General features: G+C 40.7%; 1 non-coding gene across 1 annotated transcript; it reads left to right on the top strand.

Moving 5' to 3' along the window:
• The first annotated feature begins 7,666 nt into the window (after positions 1–7,666).
• LOC127125011 (small nucleolar RNA R71) lies at positions 7,667–7,773 on the top strand. Its single transcript, XR_007804478.1, has one exon. It is a non-coding gene; the product is annotated as a small nucleolar RNA R71 (small nucleolar RNA).
• The last annotated feature ends 364 nt before the right edge of the window (positions 7,774–8,137 follow it).

Here is an 8,137-nt window from a genome sequence, read left to right as displayed (position 1 = left end):
GGATAGCTACACCATGAACCATAAGTACATAGCCTCCTTCGCTTCTCAATCGGCACAATTTCATATCTCTCAGAAATTTTAGGTTGATTATGCAAGGAGGTAAGAGATCTAGGGTAGCTATCTCACTATTCAGGTTAAGCGCCCGACCAATAGACGTAATGAGTCCTCCGAAAACAATCGGTCCCGCTTTGTTAAGAGTTAAAGCGATATGCGCGAGCATAAACAGGACCGAATTAATTCTCCTATTTATGAGGCTTCCTTGCAAAAATAGAAGCTCTCGAGCATTGACCTTGTTTGGATTCTCCCGGCCAAAAATAGTACATGCCAACAGATATCTAAAGACTCTGATGGCGGGGTTATGGATGGTCGAGGCAAGAATTCCTTCAAAAGAATTTATTGAAGTGTTTGACAATCTCTGTTAGAAGGAAAACACCTCGACCGACCACTCTGAATCCAAAGGGGCCTCACAAATAACACCGTCCCCATGAGGGATTCCTAACCGGCTTGCTAGTGTGTCGGTACTGAATTCATATTCAACAACAAACTTTCTAAATCAGACAGTACCAACAGTGCTAGCAGTGTTAGGATTGACAATATAGATTAAAGAACTTAAAAATTCGATTGTCAATTGCTCCAAGGTAGGTTCTTTGTTTGAAAAGATATTATGCAAACCTAAATTATCTAATAAATAAAAAATGCTATGGTAGATACCCAAATTGTAAAGACTATTTTCATCAACATACCTTGTAGGGAGGATGTCCCGATTTTGCAACCGTTCGATAATCTTCCTCTGCCTATCTCCCGGTTTCCCTTCACGAAGGATGAATCCATTGAACTCCATTATGTATCCCTTGAAATATGATGAAGAAGATGAAGATGGGTTTGCAAAAAGGTGGAATTTTTATGAAATTCGACGGATGAAAATGAAAATGGAAGTTGGGAAAATGATTTGTATGGTGTGAAGATGAGAAATGTGGGAGCTTTTGTGGGGTTCAATGGTTTTTTCAGAAGGTGAAAAAATGGGTTTTGAAGGTTTGAAGGTGTGAAAATGGTGAAGAATGGGAGTCTGTCCCGAGCTTGTGCAGACGCTGTGGCGGGTGCCACAACATCTATGGCGGGCGCCACAAGACTAAATTCCGGCTGGGCCGGATTTTGGTCATTTGGCTTGGGCTTCTGGTTCTCTTTTTGGTTGGGGGGTCCGGATAGCGTTTGCATTGTATTTTCCTAGTGACTTAAGGCTTGCATAATTTTATAAAAATAAAATTTAAACATTAAACTAAAAAATAAATAAACAATTAATATAACTAAACTATAATAAAAATATAAATATAATAAACAAACATAAAACATATACATATAGATGTAGAAATATCAATGTGCTAACATAGTTTCGAAAAATATCCCAAATGCGATGATATAAAATAAGTTAGGTAAATGCGAGAAATATAAGCATAAATGAGAAAAAATAAAATGAGATGGTAAGATCATATAGTAGGGGGTTCGTCTTCATGAGTAGATCCACGAAGCATGGCTATCTCCTGGCAAAGCTCGGCGATCTCCTGGTATAAACAGTTGGCCTCAGTAGCGCGTGTGAGATCAGATACTCGCATATGTAAGGTGAGGTCAGCCACCTCTTGTCTAAGCGCGACAATCTATCGACGACACTCTGCGATCTGGGTGCGGATGTCTGGAGTCTGCAATGATAAATTCTTAGAGAATACAGTGATCCTAGGCGAAGGCGATTTAGGGGTATACTCAACAATAGGTGGGGATCTCGGCTCCTCGGTAGTCTCTCCCTGACCCTCCAAAGCATAACTCATGTTAGCTGGGTCATGCACACTAGTCATCATAGGATCAGGAAGTGTAAAATAATGAATCGACTCGCTATCGACTAACAATCGGAACTGTCCTTGGTGGAAGGAGGATCTCCTCATCAACCCTCTGGTCAAGAAAAAGTCGATATCCATGGTAGTGTACCCATAGTAGGTCTGGAGATGTAATAGCTTGCGAGATAGACCTAAAGCGATGGTGATCTGTGTGATGATCCCTCCTACATGAATGACTCCTTCGGTCGATCTGGAAACACCGCTGAGGCCACACAACAGGAAGTTCCCACATGCCACTGGGCGAGACTAAGATGCACAAAATAGTAGGAATATCTCCTCCTCACTCAGTAATGTCTCAGCATCTGGTCTTCCTAGGAAGGAGTGTGCCAGTATCATCTGGAAGTATCTAAAAGCAGGGTTATGTATAGCCTGGGACAGCTGCGTAGAAGGATCCTGACTCCCTCCACCTGATATATCACTCCAGAACTTTTCCACCTCCTTACCCAGAAAATATCCCATCCGTGTCTCAGGGATAACGTCTGGGGTGGTCTGGAATCCCAATAGGTCACCGAACTCTTTCTGGATGAAAGAGTACTCAACTCCAAAGAGCCTGAAAGCAGCATACCCATCCGGTCCAGAGTACGGGTCATAATCAAATGAACTGAGGAACTCCAATGTCAAGTTCCTGTAGGTGTTACTCAGGTCGTCAGCGAACTCGTCTCAATGGAGCCGGTGGCTCAGAAATCGGATACTCGGCTCAATACCCAAGGCTTCCATGCAGTGCTGATCTGGATAGCGTGTGGGCGCCATAGGGCGCTGGTAAAGAGCTATGTAGCGCTCTCTCTTAGCATCATCTCTATAGGCTACGTGCATATCGTCGAAGTCCTGCATCCTGTAAAAGTTAGGAAAAGGGATCCTGAAAGTACAAACCACTCAAATATTTAGTCTCGGTAAAAATATGATAAAAATAAAATAAAATAAAATAAAATAGATGCAGAAAAGTAAAACAAAATAAAAACCATGGGTTGCCTCCAAAGCAGTGCTTGTTTAACGTCATTAGCTTGACGACCGGAATTTATACACCTGTAGTTGTAGGAATCGATGGATCAATCAGAGTGTGGCTTGAGTAGTCTGTTGGAATGTCTCCTCCTTCGTAGAGCTTCAATCTTTGTCCATTTACAATGAATGGACTACAGGTTTCGTTCTTGATTTCTACGGCTCCGGATCTTAGAACCTTGGATACTTCGAAAGGGCCAGTCCATCTTAAGCGCAACTTCCCAGGGAAAAGACGTAACCTAGAGTTGAACAGGAGAACAGGGTCGCCTATATTGAAATCTTTCTTCACTATTCTTTTGTCGTGCCAGGCTTTTGTTCTCTCTTTATAAATTTTAGCATTCTCGTAGGCGGATTGCCTAAGTTCTTCTAGTTTGTGAATGTCAAGGATACGCTTTTTACCAGTGGTCAGGTAGTCTAAATTCAAAGTTTTAATGGCCCAATAGGCCTTATGCTCTAATTTGAAAGGTAAGTGACAGGATTTTCCATAAACTAGTTGGTAGGGAGTTGTTCCTATAGGGGTTTTGAAAGTGGTTCGGTAGGCCCATAATGCTTCTTGAAGCTTCTGAGACCAGTCTCTCCTAGAGATAGAAACAGTTTTTCTAGGATTTGTTTTATCTCCCTATTGGATACTTCTACTTGGCCACTAGTCTGTAGGTGGTATGGTGTTGCTACTTTATGCCTAACTCCATATTTTCTTAAAAGTTTATCAAATATCCTTGATATGAAGTGTGATCCTCCATCGCTTATGACTAAATGGGGTGTCCAAATTTAGGGAATATATAGTTTTTAAATAGATTAATCACTACCTTAGTGTCGTTTGTGGGTGCAGCTATAGCTTCAATCCACTTAGACACATAGTCTACAGCTACTAAGATGTACCTGTTTCCTAAGGATGGTGGGAAAGGGCCCATGAAATCTATACCCCATACGTCGAAGAGTTCTACTTCCTGGATGTTTCTTAGAGGCATTTCGTCACGCCTTGAAATGTTTCCAGTGCGTTGGCATCTATCACATTTGACAATGCAAGCATGGACATCACACCACATGGTAGGTCAGAATAGGCCAACTTGAAGAATCTTGGCGTATGTCTTAGAGGTGCTCGCATGTACACCATAGGGTGCGGAGTGAAAATGCTCAATTATACTTTTTACCTCCTCTTCTGGAATGCAACGGCGAAAAATTCCATATTTACCCCTTTTGAAAGGAGCGGTTCGTCCCAATAAAAGTTTCTCACATCGTTGAAGAACTTCTTCTTAGGGTGGTAGTCAAAATCTGGGGGTGCGATATCAGCAGCTAGGTAATTAACGAAGTCTGCATACCCTGGTATGTTACTTACTGCTAAGGTATTTTGGGAGTGCTCCTGAGGGCCTAGGCTATCGTCTTCAATGGTTTCTAGTCTAGCTATCAGTCTATCATAGGCAAAATCATCATTTATGGGTACTAAGTCTGGTTTTAGATGTTCTAGCCTAGAAAGGTGATCGGCTACTACATTTTCAGTGCCTTTTTTATCTCTTATATCTAAATCGAACGGAGTAACCTGGGCTTGGCATCTTTTTTACTTAATAGGTAACGAATGGCAGCATGATCAGTGTAAACTATAATTTTTGCTCCTACTACATAAGACCTAAATTTGTCTATAGCGAAAACTACAGCGAGTAATTCCTTTTCAGTTATTGCGTAGTTAAGTTGGCCAGCGTCTAGGGTTCTACTGGCATAATATATTGCATGTAATTTTTTATCTTTCCTTTGTCCTAGAACGGCTCCAACCGCATAATCACTAACATCGCACATTATCTCAAAAGGTTCTGACCAATCAGGGGGTTTCATAATAGGTGCTGATACTAATGCTTGCTTTAAAAGATTAAATGCTTCATTACATTTTTCATTGAAAATGAATGTGGCATCTTTCATTAAAAGGCCAGTTAAAGGTTTAGTTATTTTGGAGAAGTCCTTGATAAAACTCCGGTAGAATCCAGCATGTCCAAGGAAACTTCGGACTTCTCTGATAGTTTTGGGTGGTTTTAGGTTTTCTATAACTTCTATCTTAGCTTTATCTACCTCTATACCTTTTTCGGAAACTATATGTCCTAAAACAATTCCTTCGGTTACCATGAAATGACACTTTTCCCAATTTAGCACGAGGTTTACCTCCACGCATCTCTCCAGGATTTTCTCAAGGTTAGCAAGACAATTGTGGAAATCAAGTCTGCAAACCGAGAAATCATCCATAAACACTTCCATGATACCATCTAGGTAATCTGCAAAGATTGACATCATGCAACTTTGGAAAGTAGTTGGGGCGTTACAGAGGCCGAATGACATTCGTCTGTAGGCAAAAGTTCCATAAGGGCATGTAAAGGTAGTTTTTTCTTGATCTTCGGGGTGGATAGGTATTTGGAAGAATCCAGAGTATCCATCTAGGTCGTAGAAGTAGGAGTGTCTGGCTAGACGCTCCAACATCTGGTCTATAAATGGTAAAGGGAAATGATTCTTCCTGGTTGCTTTATGTAATTTTCTATAATCTATACACAACCACCATCCTCCTTCTATTCGTTTTGCTACATGTTCGCCTTTATCATTTTGCACGATTGTGATGCCTCCCTTTTTAGGTACTACATGCACATGGCTCACCCACTTACTATCCGAGATCTGATAGATTATACTTGCCTCAAGTAACTTAAGAACTTCTTTTTTAACAACATCACTCATTATAGGATTTATTATTCTATGATGTTCTCTAGAGGGTTTTGAATCTTCTTCTAGCGAAATCTGATGCATGCATACGGATGGGCTTATACCTTTCAGGTCAGAGATATTATATCCTAAGGCTGAGGGATATCTTCGTAAAACTTCTAAAAGTTGGTTTGTTTCCTCTTGGCTCAAGGTAGCACTGACTATAACTGGACGGTTCATCTCTTCATCGAGGAACTCATATCTCAGATTCTTAGGCAGTTCCTTAAGTTCTAAGGTTGGTTTCTTAGGGCATGGCATAGGATCTGGGGTAAGGGATAAACATTCGTAAAGGTTATCATCGATGTAGGGTTTCTTAAAGTCATCATCTTCCATTCTGAGAGTTGCTGGTAACTTAATTGTTTTTATGATTTCTTCTTGTTCTAATTCCCTAACACATTCATCAATGATATCTATGGCATAACATGCGTCTCCCATCACAGGTGCCATAAGAAATTTCGAAAGTATAAATTCTATTTTCTTGTCACCTACCTCAAAGGTCAACTTTCCTCTCTTGACATCTATTATGGCTCCTGCAGTTGATAAGAATGGTCTACCTAGAAGGATTGGTATATCATTGTCCTCTTTGATGTCCATGATAACAAAATCAGTAGGGATAAATAACTGACCTATCCTAACAGGGATATCTTCTAAAATGCCTATCGGATACTTAACAGATCTATCAGCTAACTGAAGTGATTCTTAGTGGGTTGTAATTCTCCTAAGTTTAACCTCTCACAAACTACTAAAGGCATTAAGCTCACACTAGCTCCTAAGTCTAGAAAAGCTTTTTCGATGACATGACTACCCAAAAGACAAGGAATGGAGAAATTTCCAGGATCTTATTCTCGGAAATAGAATTGCATTCCAGGGTTTTCGGATCGTCATGTCTACGTTTGTTGGTAAGGATGTCTTGGAGAAACTTTGCATAAGAAGGTATTTGGGTGATGGCTTTTGTGAAAGGGAATTCTACATGAAATTTTTCTATAACCTTAATAAATTTTTGATATTGGTTATTGATCTGAGTTTGTTTGAGTCTTTGCGGATATGGTATCGGTGGTTTATATGGCGGGGGTGGTACGTAAGTTTTATCTTTAGGTTTTTCACCTTTTTCTTGACCTTCCTGGTTTTCAGATTCCTCTAGTTCCATTACTTTGTCCGTGGGTTCGCTATATTCCTTAGAAGTTTTGGGTTCACTCAATCTTTGGTTTGGTGGCTCATCATAAGCATTCCCGCTTTATAGGGTAATGGCATTGGCTTGTCCTCTCGGATTTTGTTGAGGTTGTCCAGGGAACTGTCCTCCAGGTGTGGTCTGAGGGGCTTGGTTTAAAGCTACTTGAGAGATCTGGGTTTCAAGAATCTTGGTGTGAGTAACTATTTGGTCAACCTTAGTTCCTAATTGGGTAATCAGTTCATTAACGTGAATGTTTTGGTTTATGAACTCTTTGTTATGTTGAGTTTGAGCAGTGATAAAATTTTCCATAATTTTATCAAGGCTCGGCTTTGGTGGTACAGGTTGCATATGTAGATTTGGTCTTAGGGCTTGATAACCAGGTTGTCTCGGAGGTGCATTATTTTGGATAGGGTTATTGTTTTTATAGGAGAAGTTCGGATGATTCCTCCATCCAAGGTTATATGTATTCGAATATGGGTTCCCTTGGGTGTAGTTCACTTGCTCAGAGTGGGTTTCGTTTAATAGACTGCATTCTGCAGATTGGTGTCCTTTGGTTCCACATATCTCACAATCCGACGAAACTACGGTAGCAGTATTCGGGTTTATGCACATATGCTCGACTTTGCGGGCTAATGCATCCATTTTAGCTTGCATCATGTCTATAGAGCTAAGTTCATGCACTCCTCCTTGGGCTTCCTTCTTCTCAACTGTCGCTCGTTCGACTCCCCATGATTGGTGGATTTGAGCCATATCTTCGATGAGGGCACTAGCTTCAGGATAAGGTTTGTTCATCAGTGCACCGCCTGCGGTAGCGTCGATGGTCATCTTAGTGTTATAGTGAAGTCCATTATAGAAGGTTTGAATGATTAACCAATTTTCAAAACCATGATGTGGGCATGCTCTTAACAGCTCTTTATATCTCTCCCAAGCTTCGAACAACGATTCTCCTTGGTTCTGGGTAAATCTAGTTATATGGTTTCGAAGGACGGCAGTCTTACTTGGGGGAAAGTATCCAGCAAGGAATACTCTTCTAAGGTTATCCCAAGTTGTAATGGAATTGGGTGGAAGGGAATCTAACCATGATAGGGCTTTATCTCTGAGGGAAAAGGGAATAATATTAAACGGATTGCCTCAGGAGAAGCTCCATTGGTTTTAAAAGTGTCTGCTAATTGGAGAAAGATTTTTAAATGTTGGTTTGGGTTCTCAGTAGCGAGACCTGCGAATTGTCTATGTTGCACTAGTTGCAACAGGGAGGGTTTAAGTTCGAAATTATTAGCTGGGATGGTTGGGTTTACTATACTAGAACTAGGCTCTTCGTTAGATGCTTGGGCGAAATCCTTAAGAGGTCTTT

This window comes from Lathyrus oleraceus, chromosome 2 (genome assembly GCF_024323335.1).
Source record: "Lathyrus oleraceus cultivar Zhongwan6 chromosome 2, CAAS_Psat_ZW6_1.0, whole genome shotgun sequence".
In the NCBI taxonomy this organism is placed as follows: domain Eukaryota; kingdom Viridiplantae; phylum Streptophyta; class Magnoliopsida; order Fabales; family Fabaceae; genus Lathyrus; species Lathyrus oleraceus.
The sequence above is the reverse complement of the archived record's forward strand: the minus strand, read 5'-3'. Positions and strand labels throughout refer to the sequence as shown.